The sequence below is a fragment of the Grus americana genome, chromosome 4, assembly GCF_028858705.1.
Source record: "Grus americana isolate bGruAme1 chromosome 4, bGruAme1.mat, whole genome shotgun sequence".
NCBI lineage: Eukaryota > Metazoa > Chordata > Aves > Gruiformes > Gruidae > Grus > Grus americana.
In genome coordinates, this window is record NC_072855.1 from 39,734,108 (window position 1) to 39,758,578 (window position 24,471).

Below are 24,471 nucleotides of genomic sequence, written 5' to 3' on the forward strand. Positions count from 1 at the left end.
TTAAGCTGATCTTTTATTTAATATGTTAGGAGTGTTTCTATCATTCGCTGGCAGTTCTTCTAACCTCCATCTCCACACCACTGTTCTTCCCCTTTCTTACCTCTGTTCTTTCCCTAGGTTACTACTGCCACCATATACACAAATGTCTGTGCACAGAAAAGGAAACAGTAAAGCAACAAAGCTTTTTGAAGTAACTTCGATCTCACTACAGCTTTTCTGATCTTGTTTAACATTTGTACTTTGCTTGTTCATTCCCATACTTCTAACAGAAAACAAATGTTTTTTTCTTTCGTTATTTTTTTTAAAATCAAGAAAAAGAATCAAGATTGAAACAAAATACTTTTATCATTATAAAAGGTCTGACCACATATATAACTGAAGTGGAATCAATTATATGCCTGAGACTTCATACGCTACAGCATTACCTGTGATGTTGTCAGGGCACAGGAGAACAGAAGGATACTTCTCGTTGTCATGAAGTAGATTGCTGAAAAGCAAAAATCATTAGAGTTCTGACAAACATTCAGTATAAAACCCCATTACATGGTTTCAGATTCCATTTCAACCTTGAAATTCAGTTCAGCTTTTTCTAAAGGTTAAAACCAGACATTCCTCATTTTCCCTTTTACTGTTTTGTGTTTTTTCCATCTGCAGTTATCTTCGCTTCCTGTTCTCCTGACCATTAGTGATGCTCTATCTAAACATCCCATGGACCTTTCCTGATTTTATGCCTCCACATTCTAAAGTTTATTTTCTTTCTGAGATTGAGCTGACACTTTAAGAAGAAATGCATTATGGCAGATTGAGTCACTCAGCATGTTTTGGAACATAACGAGAAATTATTTTTGCTAAACAAAAAAGTTTGAAGTCCATTGGACAACAATATAAAAAATGCAGGTATCTTCGTGGTTGAACGTGCTGGGTACTCTGCAATAAGGTTTTAAAAATAGAAGGGAAAAAATAAGCCAGGTTTCAGTACAGTTTCAAAATCACTAACTACCAACTACATTTATGAGATTCTGAAAGTCTTCACATTAGACAAATTTTCTACACAGTCATTATGGTTTAACCCCTGTAGGCAGCTCAGCACCACCCAGCTGCTCGCTCACATCCATGCAGCGGGAGGGGGGAGAGAATTGGAATAGTAAAAGCAAGAAAACTCTTGGGTGAAGATAAAGACAGTTTAATAGGGAAAGCAAAAGCTGCATGCAGAAGCAAAGCAAGAAATTAATTCACTACTTCCCATCAGCAAGCAGACGTTCAGCCATTTCCAGGAAAGCAGGGCCCCAGCACACATCCTTTGGAAATAAAAGTAGCATTATGGTATATAATATGATTGAACCCAAAGTTATTCCTCAAAAAGGACTGGGAAAAAAATTATAGAATTGTATATGCTTCTTCTATAAGATGTAGGAATGAAAATAGCAGAGACTCATGTTCTACTTTGTACAGCCTCACTTGGAAGTACAAGACACTAGTCATTTTATTTGCAATAAACAAACAGCAGAAGGGAAAGTTTTTGATGTCAAGGTTGCTTAGATACATAGCCCTACTTAAATCAATATGAATTAAGCATCTAAAAATATTATTTGTAGATCTGGGCCTATGGTGCTTGTACCTCAGAATAATCAGGAGAGATTTAGTATGCATGGTTTGTTTCCCTGAAGGTTGAGCAAGAGTTGTGGTCAGCTGGCATTAGGAACGACTCAAGATGAACGGATAAATAAGTTTCACAGATTTGAGCTTCTGTTGCGGACTGAGGCATTTGCACATAAGGACAACCCTTCTGTACTGATCCACGATCCTCACCTATTCCAATTGCAACAAGCTTTCTATGGGATTTATCATGTTGTTGCATTGCCATCTGTGCTGGTGTCATGTTGTGGAAAGGTCTGAAAGCATAGACTGGAATTACAGTGATGATAGTTTTTACGGGATATATTGCCTGGTTAATAGCATTTGGCCATGCTCTCATTCTTCCACAGCTTCAACTGCTCTAAAAAAAAAAAAAAAAATCAAGGAATACCCATCACACTGACATTAAATGACCTTATGGTACTGTCATGAACACTGGGTTCTCTCCAAGATAGAAAAGGCAAGATCTAATTAAAGAAAGAAAGGCTTTTCTTAATTATGTTGGGGTTTTTTTTGCAGTTATTTTGTTAACTACCAATTGACTAATCCATTGAGGGAGGAGGGGAAAAATAAGATAGAGTGATTTTGACATCTTGTGTTAATACAAAGTACAACAATTTCAGAATCACTTTGCACACTATAGTTGAACTCTCTCTTGTTTAGTCTTGTCTCTTTATCATTGAGTACAAGGTATCAACAGCTCACCATTAACCAATCACTCCAAATTCCAGGAACATCACAGTAAAAGGAGCTAAATAGCACTTATTCTGTCATTGTGTGGTTTTGCATGAAATTGATTTCAATTATGATGGTATTTTCAAAGAGACACAACACTTCCCATGAGGAATCAGCATGCTTTGTGATATTTCCAATTTGATACACAAGTGAGGAAGACAGGAAAAAGAGAAGGATAAGCAAGACTGAGAAGAACCGAGTAGAATTGTTATAGCAGAAGGTAAAACTGTAAGAAGTTAAGAGTCAGAACTTGAAAGAAGATTCCTGGGGTGGAGAGCAGAGGGGGAAGCCAAAAGGACATAAAATAGTCTATAAAGGAATACAGGTTTTTTTTAAAAAAAAAAAAAAAGAAAAATGGAAAGTTATAAATAAATCCTAGAGAAGTCAAGAATGAAAAGAAAAAGTATGGTGAAAACACCACCAAAGAAAACCACTGTCTGGGTAGCACTATAGACTCACCAGACAATTCACAACAGCAGCAACGTATAACAATTTTCTGTACTGTAAACATCGTATCTTCCCTTTAGTGCTTTCTTTTAATCCGCTCCATCCTCACAGCGTACTTTGCTATCCAATAACCTGAAGATGATGAAGCAGGAGGAGAGCTCGGCAAAGCACAGGTGTTCTGGGTTTCCTAACTACTCCAAATGACTTGGAAATCATAGAGCCGGGGCTGTGCTGAAGGCAAAGAGATGAAGCTCTCTTTGCTCCTGCAAAGCCATCAGCCACCCCCCCAGTCTGCAGAACCATTCCAGGTGGTGCACAACCTGGTTAATCCAGGCTCTGTCCAGTTGGATACACAAATGAGATGTTTATGCTAGGAGGGATTTTCAAGCTCTTTGCAGACAACCGTTCAGCTGGCACGCTTTGCCTCACTGCTGTTGAAGCAGAGACCAAGGCCGCAACAGCAGAGCCTTTGTCTTCCCAACAAATGCTGCTCAGGGTGGTATCCAAGGGTCCTTTAACACGGATTCAGCTGCAGACTGCAAGATGAACCTACATAACTAAGGACCACCAAAATTGTTGTACTCATTTTCCCTCGAGAATTATAAAAGCTGTAGCAAGACTATAGTACTGGTTTGAAAGTATCTCGAGTGCTCAGAAATCACATTAAAAAAGCCACCAATCCACACTAGATGTTCAAACACTCAGATTGCTGGTTGAAACATTAAGTGGGACAGAGGAAGGAAAAAGGGAAATCTTTCACCGAAAAGTAGCTGAAACGTGGTATGTGACTCAACCCTAGAACTCCTTTCTCAGCCAATATGATCGTTATCGTCTTCAGTGAAAAATGTAGCCTGCTAACATAGGGTGATTTGTGGTAGCTCTGTAAGAGTTTCCTAAGCCAGGAGGTCTAGTACAATGAATGTATAATGAGGATAAATTATGGAATATTCAGAATTTGGGCTATTATACTGGCACAAAACGTTGAGCTATTGCTAAAATAATAAATGCAGAATGTCAAGCAACATGTAAAATTAACAAGAGACATGAAAAAACAGGAAGGCAAAAAATCAAAAGAGAAGCTCAAAGAATTCAGAAGGCAGATATGGGGGGGGGGGGAAATCATTCATTTTTCTCCAAGCAATGAGTCTCAGCTTAGATGTTGCCAAATAATATTTAGATCAGTATGTTTTCTTGTATTGCGTACCATGATAGCACATGAAAGTAAAATTCATTTGGAGTTTTAGTACTTAGAAACACAGAATGAAAGTGAATAAAATGTTCTTGAATAATAGTAGACCCTTAAAAATGATTATGTTAATAACTGGGTAACAGATTAATTGTTCTGCAAAAACCCACTAAAATTATTAAAGACTTTTGGATTTGATTCTCTACTTTGAGCAACAAGCATTAGATTCACTTGAGAGGCTGAACTATTTATACCAGATGTCAACTACTTTTTCAGAAATAAATAGCTGGGTTGGAAGCTGATTCCAGCTCCTTTGCCCCTACTAAAGCAACAGAAGCTTTTGGGATGCTAGAAACTGCTGGCTCCCCTCTTGGATCGTGGAGTACTGAAAACATCCTTATGCATAGTACGGAACAAACCCATTTTTTATTTTAGACTTCCAGAGTTTGCTACCAAGATAATAGATTGAGTACAAAATTTACAACTATTGTTGTTCTCTTTCAAGTGATTTATAAAACTTCTGGAGGCAGAATCTGGTGCCAGTGTTAGGCTAATCTCCTTTCTGATATCTAAGGCTATAGTGATTGGGACAACTAACTGTAAATCCACCCAAATAAAATCTTCAGAAAACATGTCACATACAATAAACTTGATCTTTTGAAGCCACATCTTCAAATTAAAGACTGCCTGCAAAGACATCAGATTTTACTGACACTTTTGCACTACAACAGTATTAAGTATTTCCAATTCCTTCCTGACTTCCATCTTTTTGGAGACTTCACATATTAAAAACCTGAAGATATCTATCAGCATGCAGCAAGTAAGAGCGACACCAACCTCTACCATTTTTCATTGTATTATTTTTTGCAAATATGAATAGTAACTTCTAAACACAAGTTTTGAAATAAATAATGGCAAACACAACATGAAACCCTAACATACACTGTGTCCATTTACGGAAACAAAACACATTATTGAGCAACCTGTGTTACTCCCAGCATGACTGTACCATTGCTAAATGCCAAAAATCTAAATAAAACTATTAGGCAATAAAAGCTAGCCAAACAATTCTTTCAGTCAGATACCAGACCGAACTTAAGAGTTCATTTCTGCAAATTTTTACATTTACTAAAATAGTGTTTTTCTGAACTGAATCACAAGATCAATGACCTCTTGTTTTCCATTAATTCTAAAATACATTGGCTGTAACTGCCAGCTGTATCAGACAGGCTGTAATTTAACACGCTTAGGTAGGCAGAAATTAAGTGTCTAAATTAACCAATATCACTATAGAATTTTTCATTTTAAGAGACTAAAAATAACATCTATTTTGTTTCCCTATAACAAGTCCCCATGTAAAAATATTTACACAGATGAAAGTTAAAGGCATTATCATACAACCCATAAGACTCTGAATGCAAGCATTTGTTTAAAAATCTACCTGAAACAGGTGAACACAGTTGCCACATTTTTGCAATCAAATAAAACCATTTTGCAAACATCTTCAATATCTCAATATCCCCTGCCTGTTGTATCCTTAAACCCGCCTTTCCCCCCCCCCCTCCTTGATTTCCACATGTAGGCATGCAGGTTCAGCCAATACAAGTTTTCCCCATATCATGAATAAAAATTAAAACAAACACTATAACTAACATAGTAGGATATTATTTGCTTCACTGCAATTGTCAGACTCTAAAATCACAAAGTGGAACCTTGACATATTCATGAGATCTGCTAAACCGATAACATTGCAAGAAGGCATTTATGATATTTTTCACCAATTTTTTGTTTTCCTTCTTGCAATTACTGCTGCCACCTTTGCTATATCACACACAACTATTTAGATATCTGGACATTCCTCTGGATTTCTGCTTTTGTTATTCTGCTGAGTTTAGACTATTCTAGACTCATGAGTTGAAGAGCTACAATCTTACGGGGATGGCAGAGATGTGGTGGGACAGGTCACCGCCATGCAGCACTGCCGTGGATGGATACCTCTTCTTTGGGAAGGATGTGCTGGGAGAGCAAGGAGGGGGAGTTTCCCCAAGCATGGTAGAGCAGCAGGGAAAGCCAGAACCTCTGCCCAGGGACAGAGGATGAGGCAGCCTTGACTGCAAAAGATGACCTTGGAGGTCCTTGTAGACAGCAAGTTTAACATGAGCTAGCAACGTGCTCCTGTGGCAAAGCAAGCCAGCAAAATCCCGGGATGCATTAGGCAGAGCATCAGAGATGGAGGGAGGTGATCTCACCAGCCCTGGTGAGATGCATTCACCATGCTAGGTCCAGTTCTGGGCTCCCCAGTACAACGAAGGCATACCAGAGCACACGCTGCAAAGAGCCAGGAAGCTGATTGAGCAACCAAAGTATCTTTCACATGAGGAAAGGCTGAGAGGGCTGGGACTGTTCAGTCTGGAGAAGAGAAAGCTCAGGGGAAGTCAAATCAGCGTGCATCGCCACCTGGATGCAATCCTGTGAAACCTGCTCTGGGAGAACCTGCTTTAGCAGGGGAGTCAGACTAGATGATCTCCAGAGGTCCCTTTGGGGGGTGGTAAAAGGAGAGAGTCAGACTTTTCAGTGGTTCCCAGAGACAGGACAAGAGGCAATGGGCACAAACTGGAATTCAGGAAGTTCCATTTAAACATTAGAAAAAAACCCAAACTTTATTCCTGTGAGGGTGATAAAACACTGGCACAGGTTGTCTGGAGAGGTTGCAGAGTCTCCCTGCTTGGAGATATTCACAAGCCAGCTGGGCACAGCCCTCAGCACAAACCGCTCTAGGTGCCCCTGCTTTGGGCACAGGGATTGGACTAGACAGTTTCCAGACATCCCTTCCTGCCTCAACTATTCTGAGATTCTTTGATATTTAGTTCAGACAGACAACCACAGAACAAAACTCGAATACTACTATTGTAAACAGTCTGAGACTTAGACAAGGATCAAATTCACCTATTTCTATGTTGTACTGCATCTTCTGTAGCCATTTTGAGTGTGTGTCCAACAGGAAGACACATCAGTGCTCTTCAAACTATGTATGCAAACAGCCCAGCCCTAAACATTACGGCAAGGACTTGTTAGAAAATGAAAGAACATGCTGCTACTGTGCTTTTTGACATCACAGAACAGCTATTGCTCAGGAACGAGCATGGAACCTGAGTGGCAGCTGCCTGCTTCTCAGTCAGCTTTCATGAAAAGTTGTTTTTAATTTACTGTTAGGTGAAACGACTCTTAAATTTAAATGAATATGCTTTTAAGGTCAACTGTTGCTGACCTTTTTCTCTTACTCCAGTCTCTAAAGTGATTGAAGCTTTCAGTTACAAACAAAACCAAAAAAGATTAAGGAGTCTCCAGAATCAGGTGCAATTATGCCTTGATAGGAATAAACGCAACTAAATCAGTGTTCTGTTTCTTCTGCTATTTCCCTCCCTCTTTCCTGCTACATTTTCCTTTCTTTCTACCACATGAAGCCTCATGTAGACATTTTTGTTACCAACATCCTACTATAGGATGCAACACAACAGGTGAACTCAGCTATCTAATTTTATCTATGATAAAGTCGTCTCAGTTTCAAACTGTAAGGGTCACCCTGTGCACCACTAATCATCTTTAAGTCAGATTGTCTGTAGCAATTAACCAGACTTTCACCTTTCTCCAGTTGGAGAGAAGGGCAGTTTCATATGAAGATTCATTCCTATCTAAAACTGATGTCCAGAATAGGTAAAATTAATCACTCTTCAGAAGTGGTTCTTTCTCAATTACCTAGGAAAGGACTGTGGAAACTAGTTCAAGATTTATCACTTAACTTTCTAGCCAATACTGATCAGATAAGGTGAATCCAGTCTTAACTGTCCAGTGCAATCACTTTTTTGGAAAAAAAAAATCTAGATTAGAGTATTTAAAAAAACCACCCAATATTCAAAATTAAATAGTACTCATTATTTCACACTTTAACCTTTCAGGTGTAGTCAATATAGGAATCTTTGCAGAAAAATCCTGCATAAAAAAAAAAGAGGCATATTTCAGAACTGTTAAGGTCTGAAAGTGTTAGATTATACTTGACAATCTACGGAAGCCTGGTGTCCTGGTTTCGGGTGGGACAGAGTTAATTTTCTTCTTAGTAGCCGGTATAGTGCTGTGGTTTGGACTCAGTATGAAGACAACGTTGATAAGACACTAATGTTTTTGTTGCTGCTAAGCAGCGTTTACAATTAAGTCAAGGACTTTTCAGCTTCCCAGGCCCTGCCAGTGAGGAGGCACGAGCCTTCTGCAGGAGGGGCACAAGAAATTGGGAGGGGACACAGCCGGGACAGCTGACCTAAACTGACCAAAGGGATATTCCATACCATATGATGTCATGCTCAGTATATAAGCCGGGGGGAGCTAACCAAGGAGTACCGTGGCTCAGGAACTAGCTGGGCATCGCTTAGCAGCTGGTGAGCAATTGTGCTGTACATAATTTGCTTTGTATATTATTTTATCATCATTATTATTATTCTCTTCCTTTTCTGGCCTATTAAACTTTCTTTATCTCAACCCATGAGTTTTACTTTTTTTTGATTCTACAAGACAAATTCACCCATGAACATAGGTAAAGAAGCATTTAAAGGTAGAAGTTGATTTTTATTTAAAAATATTCCCTCATTTCTTTTTCTTCAGTTTTCCAAGAATACTTATTCCAGTCACTCACTCATTTGCTTTTCAAGCTGCAAAAGTTTAAACTAACAAAAGACATATAAGCACTAGGGGAGAACTCCCTCTTTGGAATCTCACCGTTAATTTGTACTTCTAGTTCAGCTGCATTTTTTTATACTTTATTTTAGCAATCTACATTTCCAGCATTCTACAGTGTTTAGTACTGAAACATTTGCATGTAATTAGAGACAGTGCTTAGTATTATGCCAATTACTGGAATTTAACTCTCCAATACATGAACTCTTCTTTCTGAACACAAATTGGCTTTCATCGTTAGCTCATGTTTTCCTTTAAAATACCTCAGTCTCACAAAGGCTGCAGCATGGATCTAACCATCTTTCCTGGCTAGTACAGAAAACAGGAGTGTGGAATCATACTGTCTATGATTTAACACCAGCAGAGAGGCTAACAAAATAGATCTAACCTATGCAATAGGATGTTAGTTATTTTATAAAACTTTCAGTCAGGATTAGCTGATTCTACTGATTTTGTGCTCTCATTTTATGAATTGTTGAGTACCAAATATGGCACAGATGGAAATTCATAATCAGCCAAAATACTTGTCTCTGTTTTGCTTGTGGAGGGTAATTCACCTTTTAAAGTTTGATTCCTTATTTTCTACCATCTAAGGTAAAAACATTTAAATCCAGCTAGACAGGTTATGCATGTTTTATACATGCTTTTTTAAAAAAAATCCATTGGTCATATCAGTAACACGTGCTGAAAATACACCCCCTGGCAGTCTTTTTTTCCTTCTTGATTAATTCTAGATCAAGTAATTTCTGAGACAGGATGTGTCTCCTATGGACCCTGTAACGCATAGTTGTCTATTTTCTGTAGAACATGGAAGTACACTGCATTGTGAGAACTAAAAGAGCACGTTGGTATAGTTTAAATATCTGCAATGTTTCCAGACATTAAAGTTTCTTCCTGTAGCCGTGAAACTTCAGGATATTCCCAGAATTATTTATTTATATCCATATATAGAGATATAAATAATATATATAATTAGTTGTGAGCTTTTCAATGTGTTTTGATTATTTTTAAGGGGAATAAAAAATTATTTTCTAAATTTACCTTGACAAGCTAAATAAATAAGAAAAATTGTCTAAATATTTGTCAGCCCTACACAGACATATTCATTTATTCTAGTCTCTGTGCACTTGGAACAGTTAAATAGATTACATACATCACCATGACAAAGATCAGATATAGTAACCTGAAAATAACATCAGCTTGCATTAATCAGTCTCAAGAGGGATGTTCCCACAAGACTGTGTTCCCTGTGAAGCCATTAAGCTCTGTTAAACAAAAAAAATCAGTTCCTAGAAACTGGTAATTCTGAGCTACATTTACAATAAAGTGTAAAAAAAAAAAAAAAAAGAAAAAAAAGAAAAAGAAAACCCACCACACCAAAACACCAAACCCAGAACAAGGAAGGTCATCAATGAAGATTTCAAAAATCTTGACATTCACAAAAAAAATCAGGGCACTGCATAATACCAAGGTGTATTTGCTTGCATCCTTTTATGATTATTTGCCCTAAACAGTTTAGACACCTACATTTGAACTTTTTGCAAAAAGTAAAATGCTTTTTTTCTGAAATAGGTAAACATTTCTTATGAAATTATTCAGTGAAACATAATATTCCTGAACTAGGTCAAAATTCAAACAAGGGGTTCTAGTATGATTTATTACTAACCTGTGGTGTCAAAACAAGAATTTTAATATACCTTAGGAAAATTGTTTCTTTTCATGGCATAGTAGATCGATGTTTGTTATAGGAGTTATTAGATTTTGTGGAGGGGACTGTAACTCATGAAAAACAAGTTATACTGCCTAGAGAATAAAGCAAGCTGCATATTTTCTCTAAAATAAAATAGCATACTAAGGATCTTCTATGGCAACTAAAGAGATTTTTGAGGCATGACCATAACAGTTAGTATACTTTCTTATGCAAAATCTTAATGGCTAGAAAAAATATCAAGTAGAATAATTGGAACCGTTTCAAATTTTTTTGCAATGCTCTCAAGTTTACCTTGTCCGTTCAAACTTTTTCCATGTTTCCTTTTGCATACCTGAACCTTAGAACCAAGCCAGCCTAAGGACCCTTTCTGGAACAATAAGAAGCTGTTTGACATTTAGTTTCAAGTAGGCTGCCAGCAATGAATTGACACAGTAAGTCTAAGCCTTGAAAACTAAGCATAAAAAAGTAACACTTATGAAATATTTAAGATTATCACACACCAAGCAATTGCACAACTATATCTTCTCCCCAAAGGATGCAGCATTCAGACAAGGCATTTTACAAAAATGTGACCAAAGCCTTTTATTTCTAAGGCCAGAAAAAACCCCAATATTTAAGTTAAAGACTTTTTCCTTGTTACACAGAAAGTAAAAAAAGGGATAAAATTATGAAAATAATCTAACTGACCCATAAATATCTAGGATCATGTTAGAATAGGCTGCATGTCCAGAGTTCTTTCACAATTTCAAATATAACATGGACTCAAGTAATATATCATTTTTCAGGGGCCTTTTCATAATTTATTTCTAGAACAGCAAACTGTATGTTTCCAGATTAAAATATCAAGCAGTTACCTGGCTGATAAGTAGCAGTCAATTAACAAATAGCACAGCCTACCACCTTCAGTTTTCCTCCAGAAAAGACAGTTCCTTCAGAGGTTCAGATTCATACTTTGCTAAAAGAGTTGAAAGAAATCATTCTGTGTTCAAATCAAAATTCTTTAGAATCAGATCTAATAGAAAAACACAGAGATTCCTTCCATTTGAGTGAAAGCATCCAAGCAAACCTTGCACTTCTGAACTTGCCTGACTTCCTACTGAAACACACTAAAAAGTTGATATAATTCATTAAATGTTGAATGTGTATATCTCGGACATTTTTCATTTCCAACCAATGCATACGCACCATCTTCCTTCTTAGTAACAAAAAAGCAAAATATTTTTCTATTGCCTTTAAACATAAAGGCCTGAGTGCATTAAAAAAAAAAATAATATCATCAGAGTCCCTTAAAACATGGCCTCTTGAGGCTGGAGGTGAATGACCCAGTAGTAACGGTGCACTCACATGCGGTGCCTGTACGCACCGGTCAAACAGACGCGTTGGATCTACTGTGATGTGATCTACTTTGTTCTGTGCTTGTTTGGGGACTTGCCACTACACGCAGGGCAAGTCCATTTCTGGCATGCAGTATGAGGTGTAAACTACTTTTTCTTTATAGTACATGCAGATAGCCCCTTCACTAAAATGATGTCATCCAAGTTCTAAGTAGTAACAATTCCTTTATTCTGTGCCATAGCCTAAGCAAAGTTCTTTTCAATGTTCAAGGACTCAGCTTCTCCCCCTACTTCCTCAAATTGTGAGTGAGCAGAGAATTAAACACAACTTTTCAAAAAAGACAACTCTTCATTTAAGCATTCATAGTGCAATGGTCATTAAAAAAAAAAAAAAGGATGAAAATTATATTAATCAAGATGCCATGTTTTCACATAAGTGATGAAAACCAGCAGATGAAGTTCAGTTATCAAAATTCCATTTACAGCTGCTTGAAATAATTTCTCTAGGAGGCAGCTGAAAAGTTAAGTGACTTAGCATCCCACAGGAAATCATTGGCGGAAAATACAGTTCCAAGAAAACTGCCCAGGAGGCAATTTACAAAGTGATTCCCCTCAGCAAACACCACTGTAAAAGCTAACCTGGATGATTCAGAGCTTGAGCACTGGCTGTTTCAGTGGGTCAGCTAATATTCTTCAATTTCTGTCTATACTACTGCATGACTCAGTGACTGCAATAATTATGGTACTAATTTATACTACGAAGACTATATAATAGTTGCATAAATATCAAGTTTGGCATACCACATCTTCAGCATGTCACACAGACTTATTTTATACAAGTAGGTACTCTATGCAAGTACTTTGACTCCTATTTCAAAGACTATTTGTGCGCTTGGTGATGAGGGCAATTCTCATGAAATACAGACCCCAACAGCAGTTTGCATTAAAAAAAAAGTTTTATAATGAAAGCAAAAGAATAAACAGATTAGAAGAGACTATGGAGTTTCAAGACTAAAATAATTTGTCTCTTATGTTACACTAGCTCTGCCAGCTTCTCATGTTTTGAGAATAATTATTCATTTCAAAATTTATAGCCCCCAATAGATTTGTTCTGCTCAGCTGTTAGCAGCTGGATTTTACTAGATGGTTTAATAATGCAAAACCATCAGAAAACTGCATGCTCAGAGGCCAAACAATCCTCTCAAGAAGATGCTCCACGCACAAAGCCAAGTTTTCCATAAATATAAATTGCTAGGATATTTGATAGGGAATGCTGCTTCCCTCACAGAGCAAGCATTTAATAATTTTCTTCCTTATCTATTAATTTTTAATGTTCTCTGTTTCATAACAATTAGCATTATGACCTAAAGTGCACAATTAGATGCCCGTCTAGTTAAACAATACAAGCAAAGCAATTTCCATCCTTACACTGATGTTTGAGGCTGAAAAATACCACCTCTATCTTCAGTTCTAATCTTATTATATTGGGATCAGACATGTTTTTTTCTTTCTGCAACAGGTGAAATTAGTCATCCTTCTTTTCCAGCGGATACAGCTAGCAAGGTTTAGCCTCATTCAGTACATGTAAGAGCCTACTGGCCATCAGAGGGGAAATATCCTACACTTCGCCGTCCTTATCTACTCCCCTCCGTTTCTTTGCACCCTATACTCAACACTAACACCCCTCAATCTATCTTCCTAACTTTTCTTCACCCAGTGCTCAAACGTCTACCCTGTCTCCCAATTTCACATCCCACAGCCTCAGTAAAAAAAAAAAGTTTCCAAAGTTTATGACTGGCCTTGCAGGCACTTGGAGCCCTTAGTTTCCCAAGTTTACGATGGGCACTCGGAGCCCATCGCACCACCCTAGCCCCGCGATCCGTTGCTCTGAGCTTTGCTGCTGATTGCCAGCACAACGGTGCCCGCCCCGAGAACAGGAGCGTGCCCGCCAGGCCACCCATCTGAGCGCCCTGCCACGCTGGAACAGCGCGTAGATTCATACGCCCGTCTATCCCGCGCCGTGCAAAACCCCAGCAACATTGGCAGAAGAATTTTGCCACATAGGTGGTTCAAAAGCACTGCCAAACTGTTTGAATATCATTAGCAGTTTCAAGAAAAGTAATCAGTGATTTAAAGAGCAGTAAACATTCTCAATAGCCCTATGCTGTCTCCCACCGCAAGCAATGTCAAAGCTTCCAGAACAAAGTGGTCTATTAAAATCATTGGAAAATACCATCCTGCCTGAGCCAACTCCTGATTCTCTTTGTGAGCGACTGGGTTGTTTGGGTTTGGTTTTTTTTGTGTTTTGTTGATTTTACTTTTTTTTTTTCTCCTTTTTTTATTCAAAAATATTTATTTGAAGAAATAAGGGAAACTATTAAAAACAATTCATTTTAGAAAAAATCTTCTACAAAATCATCATGAAAATAATGATGCAGGTTTTGTAATATTTTAATATTAGCAATAATAGAAACTAGACTAAGTCTTATGTATATAAGGTGTCACAGTAATATCTTGTATGATATGACATCATCTTCTGCTCCTGGCCCATCCTTTTCTTTATTATAATGTTATAACTTTTAACACACTATAAGCCTGTTCTCCTTTGGAGAGAAAAAAAAACCCACAAAGGAAACAAACCAAAAACCACACCTAACAACAAACAACTCCATAAAAAACCCACACCAAACCCACAAACAAAAAAAACACCAAAAAACCCAAAAAACGACTAACTTGGTTTTACCCACATATTTTAGCATAAAAGACTGAGACAACAAAAACTGCCATAAGTTAGACTAAAAGTCCCATTAGTTCAGTATTTTTGCTCTGACGGCCTCCAAAAAGTGGATGCTCAGGGTGAAGAATGGGATAATGGTACTTTGAGCACTCTCTCACCCTTTATCTATTCCTGAAACAGACATCATTTGTATGTGTCTAGCACACTCAGTGAACACATTTTCCTAGCAATCATCCAGTTTCCTCTTGAAGCTCACGTTAACTTTCCATCCACAATAAACTGTGACAAGGAATTTCACAATTGTGATCTGTTGAATGAGAAATGGCTTCAGTACTTCTTTTGAACCTGTATCCTATTACATTAATTTGATTCCTCAAGATCTTTTTTTGTAAGGAAGAGATGATGAATAGTTTTCCCCTATTGTTGTGGTTTAACCCCATCTGGCAACTAAGCACCACGCAGACGCTCCCTCACCCCTCCCTTGCCAAGGGGATGGGGAGGAGAATGGAAAAAACTTCATGGTTTGAGATAAAGACAGTTTAATAGGATAACAAAAAAAAAGAGAATAATAGCAGTAACAATAATAATGATAATAAAACAAGCGATACACAAATGCAATTGCTCTCCACATGTGAAAGGAACATAAAGCAATGCAATGCCCAGGCTGTTTCCCGCCTCCTAGCTAGCTTCTCCAGTTCTGTAGGGAGCATGACGCTATATGGTATGGAATATCGGCTGGGCCAGCTGTCCTGGCTGTGCTCTCCCAGCTTCTTCTGCACCTGGCAGGGCATGGGAACCTGAAAAGTCCTTCACTTAGTGTAGGGACTACAACTGCCTGGCAACAACTGAAAACTTCAGTGTGGTATCAACATTATTCTCACCCTAAACCCAAACCACAGTCACTATGCCAGCTACTAGATCTAGATAGAACTCTATCTCAGTTGAAACCAGGACACCTATCCTTCCTCTTCAGCCTAAATTTGTGTTCTTTTCATGTTTATTTATTTTCCTCTCAACTAATTATGAAAGTTGTTCTTTGCACAGAGATTGTTCCAAGGCCTTTTGTTCATCCTTGTGTTTCTCTGAACCTTTTTTCATTCCACTACATACATTTTGAGATGAGGGATGGAAACTGTATGGAGAAAGTGACAAAATTCTTCTTTCCCCCCCACCCCCCACCCCCCAACAACTCCTGCTTTCAATTTTGTCCCACAATAACTACTCAGCTTTATATTTGTTTGTAAATGAAACTATATCACCATCCTGAGGGGTTTCTCTTGAGTGGTAATGGTCTGCTGTGTACCCATGGATTGACACATTTCCACAGTTTTTACTGTTGTCATTTTTTTTTTAAATCAGTGCTGGTTTACTGCACAGTCCCTGCATTTCCTAAGCTTTTTCAAGTCTTCTTGATCTTCTCGCATCTTTACTATTCATGCATTTTCTTGCCTTTTCTGAGAATGAGCTGAAAGAATATCAGCCAAGGACCATTTGGCATATAAAAGTAACCAAGTTAAACTATTTACTCTGCTTCTACCAAAATACTACAGACATATAAATCCAAGTTTTTACCTTTTACTATCCTCCATAAAATAAGCATCTCCTGATTCTCAATACAGTTAGAAAAAGTACTAACGGGTTTTTTTTAATGAACTGCCTGGGTGTGTGCAAGTGCATAGTAACAAACTGAATATACATCACCCACTTGTGAAAGCAAGTTAAGAGCTCATGACGGCAGCCAGAAGCAGCAAGAAAAGCATGAAATCCCATGGCTAAGGAGAACTATTTCTATTTCGATGCACAAAAAGAAGTCATTCATTTGACAATTGACTATACTCCCATGGGCTGCAAAACACTGAGTGCCTCCACGACTCTGTGGGAGAGATGTAAAAGCACATTGGCAAATCTGCTGAACAAGGAACACATTTCAAGTGAGACTATGGAGCATTCAATGTGCTGAAGAGAAAGAACTTCATGTGTGAGCATGTCTAAAGTCAGCAGTGAAAAACCCCATCCCATCAACAAAACTGATCCAACAAGACCAGTAGTGTAGTTGAAATTCTGTTTCTTGGACATCTTGTTGCAAAGAGACATCTATCTTTGGAAATTGTTTTTGTAGACATTTTATGCAAAACACATCTCTGTTCTGTCAGTGTTGAGCCAGTAACCAGATGACCACAAGGCCTTTCAAACTTCTGGCATAAATATATGTTTTTATGCAAACACAAGCTATAACTGTCAGTAATACACAATCATGTAAGAAAAAGTGAAAGAGCTCAGGACTGTTTTGTATTCCTGTCTAGGAGCCAGGAAAAATGAGAAACTATGGCTAAAATCATTAAAATATCAAAAAGTACGTGAAAACCCTCCATCACACTCTACTTGTGGAAAAAAACCTGAACACTGATAGGAGATCTGTACTGGTTTTGGCTGGGATAGAGTTAATTTTCTTCATAGTAACTAGTATGGGGCTGTGTTTTGCACTTGCGCCAAAACCAGTGTTGATAACGCAGAGGTGTTTTCTTTACTGCTGAGCAGTGCTGACACAGAGCCAAGGGCTTTGCTGCTGCTCACCCCACCCCACCAGTGAGTAGGCTGGGGGTGCACAAGGAGTTGGGAGGGGACACAGCTGGGACAGCTGACCCCAACTGACCACAGGGATATTCCATACCATATGGCGTCATGCTCAGCAATAAAACTGTAGGGAAGAAGAAGAAAGGGGGGATGTTTACAGTTAAGGCGTTTGTCTTCCCAAGTCACTGTTACACGTGATGGAGCCCTGCTGTCCTGGAGATGGCTGAACACCTGCCTGCCCGTGGGAAGAGGTGAATGAATTCCTTACTTTGCTTTGCTTGTGCGTGCGGCTTTTGCTTTACCTATTACACCATCTTTATCTCAACCCATGAGTTTTCTCACTTTAACCTTTCCGATTCTCTCCCCCATCCCACCGCGGGGAGAACGAGCAAGACACTCTGTGTGGGGCTGAGCTGCCTACTGGGGTTAAACTGTGACAGAGGTCTCAATGTTTATTTACTTGCATTATCTGGCATTTAGAAGTTGTGAAAATATATAAATTAGCTAAGAGTTCCATTTATAAGAATACATATATAATAATAAATACTTTATAATAAGCATAATAAAATAGAGAATTAAATAAATTAAAATGAAAATAAGCAAAAGCTGGAAGTGTACAAGCTAAAATTAAAGTCAAACTAAAAGATTATTTTTGTACCCAGTTTCAGGAAGATAAAAAATTCCAAAATTATTGGATCTTTTAATGTTTTGTTTGTTTTCTTCAAAACCTCCAGATTCCTATAGTTTTGTTTTGATTAAAAAAATATCCACTCCTGTGTTTTTTTAGTGTATTTAAGTTATCATACTAAGTAGTTCTGGGAAAGCATTTGAGTCTTTCTACACACCAGATCTCCTCATGGACTCACAGAAACAACATGTATACAGAAAGTATTTCTGCCTGCAAGGCAATCTTCAATACCTGTTGAACTATGCTGGTCCTATTTTCTATAACTATTATTGTCCTGCTAACTTCTATTATTAAACACACATTTTATAGTTGAAATAGATCAGGACAAATTCACTTTCAGGGACCCTTCAGAGTCTAGACTTATTTTCAGAAATAGAGAGTACAATTTCAACTCTGTTTTTTATTTTTAGTATTTGAAAAAATTGCATTTCCATAATACTGAAGGACTGCATCTTGGATATGATTTCGAATATAACCAATAGATGAAAGTCATGATTTTTTTTTTTTTTTAAATTTACATAAAGCACATGTTATTGCGATATTAAAGCATCACAGTATTAAATGTCAAACCATTATAAAGACAGGACATAATTTCAAAGATCACTTAGTGACTGAAATCTTTCTGCATTTTTGAGAATCATTATGCCATAAACATTAGCAAGAATATTCACAAGAAGCATCAACCGTGAAAAGCTTCAGACCTGAACAAGGCCTCTGACTACTGTCCAGAGATGGTCTACACCACCACCAGCAGCAAGTTAAGGCTGACATCGTTACTTAGCTTAGGAAAGCACAGCAAACTCCAATTGCCATTCCGTTTTCCCTCTAACAATCCTTGCTGAAAAGGCATCCAGGGCAAGAACGAGCTGGAAGAAGAGAGGATGGTGCACTGACCAAGATTAAATTTAGGTTCCCATGTCTCAGTTAATTCCTCTTGGTTTTTACTCATCTCTTCTGCCTTGAGAAAAGTACATACCGTTCCTTCCCATTGAGGTCAATAGTACTTTTACATATAGCACTTGGCCCCCGGAGATCATTACTTAATTAAGGTACAAAATAAAAGTGCTGTGATGGTGTTCATTAATCTAAGGGATAAGAGTAGGTCAGTGTTTAAACTAACACAGCAATAACAAAGGATTTTGTATTCATGTCAGTACTGCATGTTTAAACCTCAGGGAAGAGCTGTCATGGTCTACTTGTCCAACTGCAAAAACTGGCCTCCTCAAGCTATGTTTTGAATAACTGTCACAGAAGAGCAAAAGCTGCTTCTTCAGAGCCTCAGGGTCCCAGACTGTTTAGTCTATCATCATGGTAAAAACTCTGAGGAGGTATTTTATGTGAAACACATTTTTAAAGTTATGCCTACCTGATTTTGCATAAATATAATTCCATTTTTATCTTTATGTCAGCAGAACACATTGCTGAATCACACATTTCAAACAAAACTTCAGCTATCTGAAGGGGGAAAAAAAAAATCGCAAAGGTATGACCTACAAAAAAGCAATCAAGTTTTATGTTTTACATTAAATATTAATGACATATATAATTTAAGATACTAAATATAGTTTAATTTAAATATATTTTACCAATTTTAAAGCAGTCCTTTCATATCAAGTCATCTCTAAAACATTTATCATCTCCAGTAAGGGAAAAATGTTGAAATGTTGAAAAGAAGATTCCATTAACTAAAAAGATTTGGGTCAAATACTCATTTCAAGGCCAGTGTTTTGGTCCATAGAGTAAATTAAAACATATACATATTTCATGATAAAGAGTGAAATTCACTGCTCTATACACAAAAGCCCAAGAAATTGGATTCTTTTTAGGAACGCAGTAAGATCTTAGACAATGCAACCCATGAGCAAGCTCTGAAGCTGTTGCTTCACCTCTCAGTGTTTTGAGGGGGGTTTTTTGTTTGCTTGGGGTTTGGGGTTTTGGTTTTTTTTTTGTTTGTGGGGGTGTTTGTTGTTGTTGTTGGTTTATTTGTTGGGGGGTGGGGTGGTTTGGGTTTGGTTTTTGTTTGGGGTTTTGGGGTGGGTTTTTTTGTTTTGGTGGGTTGTTTAGGGGGGGGTTTTTTGCATCCAGCATCAGAACTGCCTTCTACTGCTTGAAGCCAGTGGCTCCTCCCTTCTGGATTATCCATGTTTCTGTTCTTTAGACAACAACAAGGCAGAGATGGAAGGACAACTGAAAAGGTTTGGATGAAATACTTGGAATGCATTCTAGAGCAAAACCCAAGTTTGGTGACTTTAGAAAGCTGAGAATTGAGCTAAACAAGTGACAAGTACTAAATATAGAGCATATTACTATACTGTCAATCTGCTTCTCCAAGAGTATGAGAGTCCTCTTTCCCTTACATTCCAATGATGTTCAGGTGGTGATTCCCTCAAACATCTCCACATCAGTTTTTAAGGGACCAGTTGACCTTGGTCTAACTTAGCTGTTCTGGAAAAAATACACTGAAGGTTGACCTCTTACTCCATTTCTCATTTATAAGAGAATATGCATTTACATCAAAGTCTTTTATGCTCATTACAATGTCTCTCTAGTCAGGGCAATGTAACACCATAAACTTCTAAAACTTTCTAAGTTCAAATGAGATATGCAGTAAAGAGGAGTACAGTGCCCGCTTTTACCACTATGGCTATATCTAGAAGAAACCTCAAAGGTTCCTCTTTTCACATATCACATTGCCATAGAGATACCTGGAGTGTTTTCCTCTTGAAAACATTAATTGTTATCACCTGGAACATTTTTGCTACCACTTGAAACAGTGTTCTGCAAAATGAATTTATTTTTCTGTCCCAAAATATTCCATCAGTGCCATACAACTCATTTACCCTTAAAACTGTCATCTTCAGCTTATAACTTGGATATTTTAAAAGAAAGGTATTTGTCTTTGAAGAACCCATATTCAGCAAGGTTATCTATATATAATTTTGGAACAGGTTTTTAAAATTAACATCTCAGTTATTTCCAACACAAAAACACTTTAAAAACTACTGTTCACTAAAAAAGTTCATTTAAAGAACAAATTAAGCTATTGGCAGGATAGCTGTTTTTCTCTGTTGTGGATGATGATTAGTAACCACCGATTTATCTCCTGAAGTAAAAATGTTTTCTTCTTTTTAACTGAATATTTTCTGCTCATCTGATGTATTATTCCCGTCCCTGATTGCAAGCCTGTCAAAATATTAACATACAGATTAGACTAGCTGATATTATCTCATCTGATAGTGGCCCCACTGCATCCAAAGGTTTTTGTTTCTCTGTTCTTTGGTGATGCTGTTTCCGACAGCACCTGCCAGTATATTGCCTGTAAATATCTTCAGGCCCAGAACCATCCAGCAAACATGCTGTCATATCTAAGCCTAGGGATGCATGTGACCACCTTGTTTTTATTAAACAAGAGAGCACCACTATTTAAATTACATTTACTAGAAATAAGATGCACTCAGACACATCTATGCATACGCATGCAAGTTGACAAGTAATGACTGACACCATACGTACATATATACAGAGACGTGCTTAGTTGCAAATACTAATTCTGTCTAGATATATGCATTTTCCAGAGTGTAACCATCCTTCACCCACATGTTATAGCAAACTCTTTGCAGACTGACTTTTCCCTCCTACGGCTGCCTCAACACGTAAACACTTGCAAGTGTGGAGTCCTGCTTTACCTAAGCCAAGTAGTACAAGAAGTTGTTATTATACCCAACATATAGGAGAACACCACCTCTTGGTCCACATTCCTTCCTGGTTTTCAAAGGGCCAGTTGCCTGTGACAGCCAAGTGTGCTTGAAGGCACATCTTACTCATAGGACCAACAATCTACAATGGTAATGACCTGGTAAAATACTTTGTTTCATTTCCAAAAATATAACTAGATGCTGTGCTCTACCCTCAACAGTCTACTCATTTACACAGTGAAATGCCCAGAAGCTGACGAATCACACTACCAATTCTGGTCCCGTCAGTACATACTTACAAACACACATTTCTTTCAAGGCAAGAGCGCTATATCATGTGGAAGCCACTGCCATCACCTGCAGCGCACGATTACAGCTAAAACCAGATTTGTTGGAAGCTGTAAGCAGCCACAGCTGGAAGCGACTGTGAGCAACTACTCACAGTCAGAACTTGCCTACCTTCCCACTCCTTGTTCAAGGATAGCCATATAAAACAAGGTAGAAGGAAAACTAACATTTTATTTCTAGCACCGTGCTCTGCCTGCATTGATCGTTACCACACGTCTCTGTGGAAAAGCAGTAATACTCTGAGCAAAGCCTTCAACATTGAAATAAGCAAACAAAATTACCAAGGATAGAACCTTCAGTGCTTTGGTTTCTCTAGGCAGCTTTTGAGATCTTTTCAGAGGCACAGTCATTGACCAAGGGGTGAATCACACCTGTTCAAACAGTACTGAAAGTGGCAGAGGCAAGTTAGGGTGGGCTGTGACCTGCCCGAGGAGTAACAGACATGCCAATCCGTATGACTTTACTATATAACCACGTAAAGCTTGAAAATATACTATACTACATGTAAATAGCATGGGTAAGAAGGTACGATAAACACATGAACAAGAATTACAATGAAAAAGTAAACAAACTCCAGATGAAAATTCATGAAGTAATGAGCTACCAAGCAAACAAACAATAAAAGACACTGGGGGACCACACAAAATCATTAATTTGCTATTTGCATTGTCTAACAGTAATCTGAATTGAGTCTGTGCTTAATCAATAAATCACTGAGCAAGTGGAATGCCTAGAAAAATCAAAGTGGCAGATTTTAGGACAGAGAATGCCTCAATAGCTAAGATAAGTCAGAAAGGAGAGAAAAAAATTTCAGAAAAAAAAACAGCAAACTTGCTGCATTCACTAATAACCACAGATTTGTGTGTGTGTGTGTGGGAAGAGCTTTAGAATTTACTACTTAGATCTGCAATATAGCAAAAGACAGAAAAGGCAGTAATTTTTAAGTACATACACGCACATGTAGATTCAGATAATTCACGTAGTAGAAATTAAGCAAACCAGAATTTTAGAGTAAGACATGAAGCTTCTGTTAGTCCAAACCTAAACTCTGTAGACTATTTCACTCATTTAACTGGTTCCTTTCACTAGATGATCTGAAACTGTAAGATACAAAATATTGTAGGTAACATGGACAACTCCTGCAGAGCACTTCCCTCACTTACAAAATCATTCAGGAAACAAACTGAAACAATCTAAGCCCAAACTGAAACAATTTAAGCCCAAGAGATTTAAAACTTTGAACTCATTGTGCAATAAGAAATAAACTTTTGGAGAAGTGTCCAAAAGAAAAAAACTGCTTCAAGTGATGATGATTTGACAATGCTAATGGTGTATGGTGTATGGCTTCCCCCCCCCCCCCGCCCGCCCCCCCCACACCTCCTTTTGGAGATAAAAGAAGGAAAAGTCTATGCAACTTTTTTTTTTAATACACAATTTTTCAGTTTCAAGTCTCTTTTTGCTTCAAATTTATTTTGAGAAGATAAGAATTTAACATAAAACTGAAACAATTGCTGAATACGGCAGGAATGTCTTCTCTTAAAACCAGGAGGATTCTTGTTTTAGAACTCAAATTTTGACATCAGAAAAGCAGAAAATATTACTATGAAATTCATTCAGCTAATATGATCATATCCTGGATGTTAAATTAAGGTGTGTGCAACAGATATCCAGTTTTTTAATTTCATTTGTGTATGTAGGCACTCCTGTGCCTTTCCTCGTGCCTGGCTGGAAGTGAGCAGTTTCTGCATGGAAGGTGCTCAGTTGCATTGGTACGGGACCAAGGTACTGAGTTTCCTTTCCTGATGGGCAGAATACAATATCACATTCAACACCTCACTGATGTTACTACATGACTTCAAGCTGGCTTGTGTGTAATTGGCTTGGAGCAACTGTAAAGCACATTAACACCCGTTTTCAACCTGCTGAATAATATATTACATATTTTAAGTGTTTGTACTGCTCTTCATATTTCTTGCATATACCCTTAGAGTGCTCGTGAGTCAGATTTTCATAAAGAGCAAAATTTCACTTTCCTCCTGTTTGAGCGGATGCTCACAGTGGTATAACTAGTTGTTAAGACTGACACTGTTTGCATAAGCCCATGACTGCTTCCCCCCTGCCCTGTAAGGGTAATTTCAAAATCAAGAACTTTCATCGCCTGCCCCCTTCCTCCCCCACCTCCCCCAGAAGTTATCCTTCTTGGGAAACAGCTATCTTTCTCTCCTGCCCCACTGTCATTATTTTCTATGTCAACACCTATCCTCTCCTATTAATATCTCTTTCCTAGTCTGATGAGGTTAAATACATACATTTTGGCATCCCCTTAACCCACTGTTTGCTCTTGTCTCAGAAACAGACTTTAAATTTTTATTTTATTATTTCAAAGCAATATAAATTTAAGTGATATAATGTAAATAGTCAGTTTGGTGCAAGAGAATACTCTTTAAAAAAACAGCAGAGATGCGAGGTTTACAGACAGTTAATATCCACTTACAGGAGTAAGTTACCAACAAAAAGGATTTCATGCTTTGCTGTAATCTTCCACTTACTGTTAGTGAAAATGCATTCTTTCATTATGAAGTTTGAAGCTATAAAAAAACCCACGGCAAAATTAAAAACACTTTAGCAACTGATAAATTCAGGTTATTGACAAAGG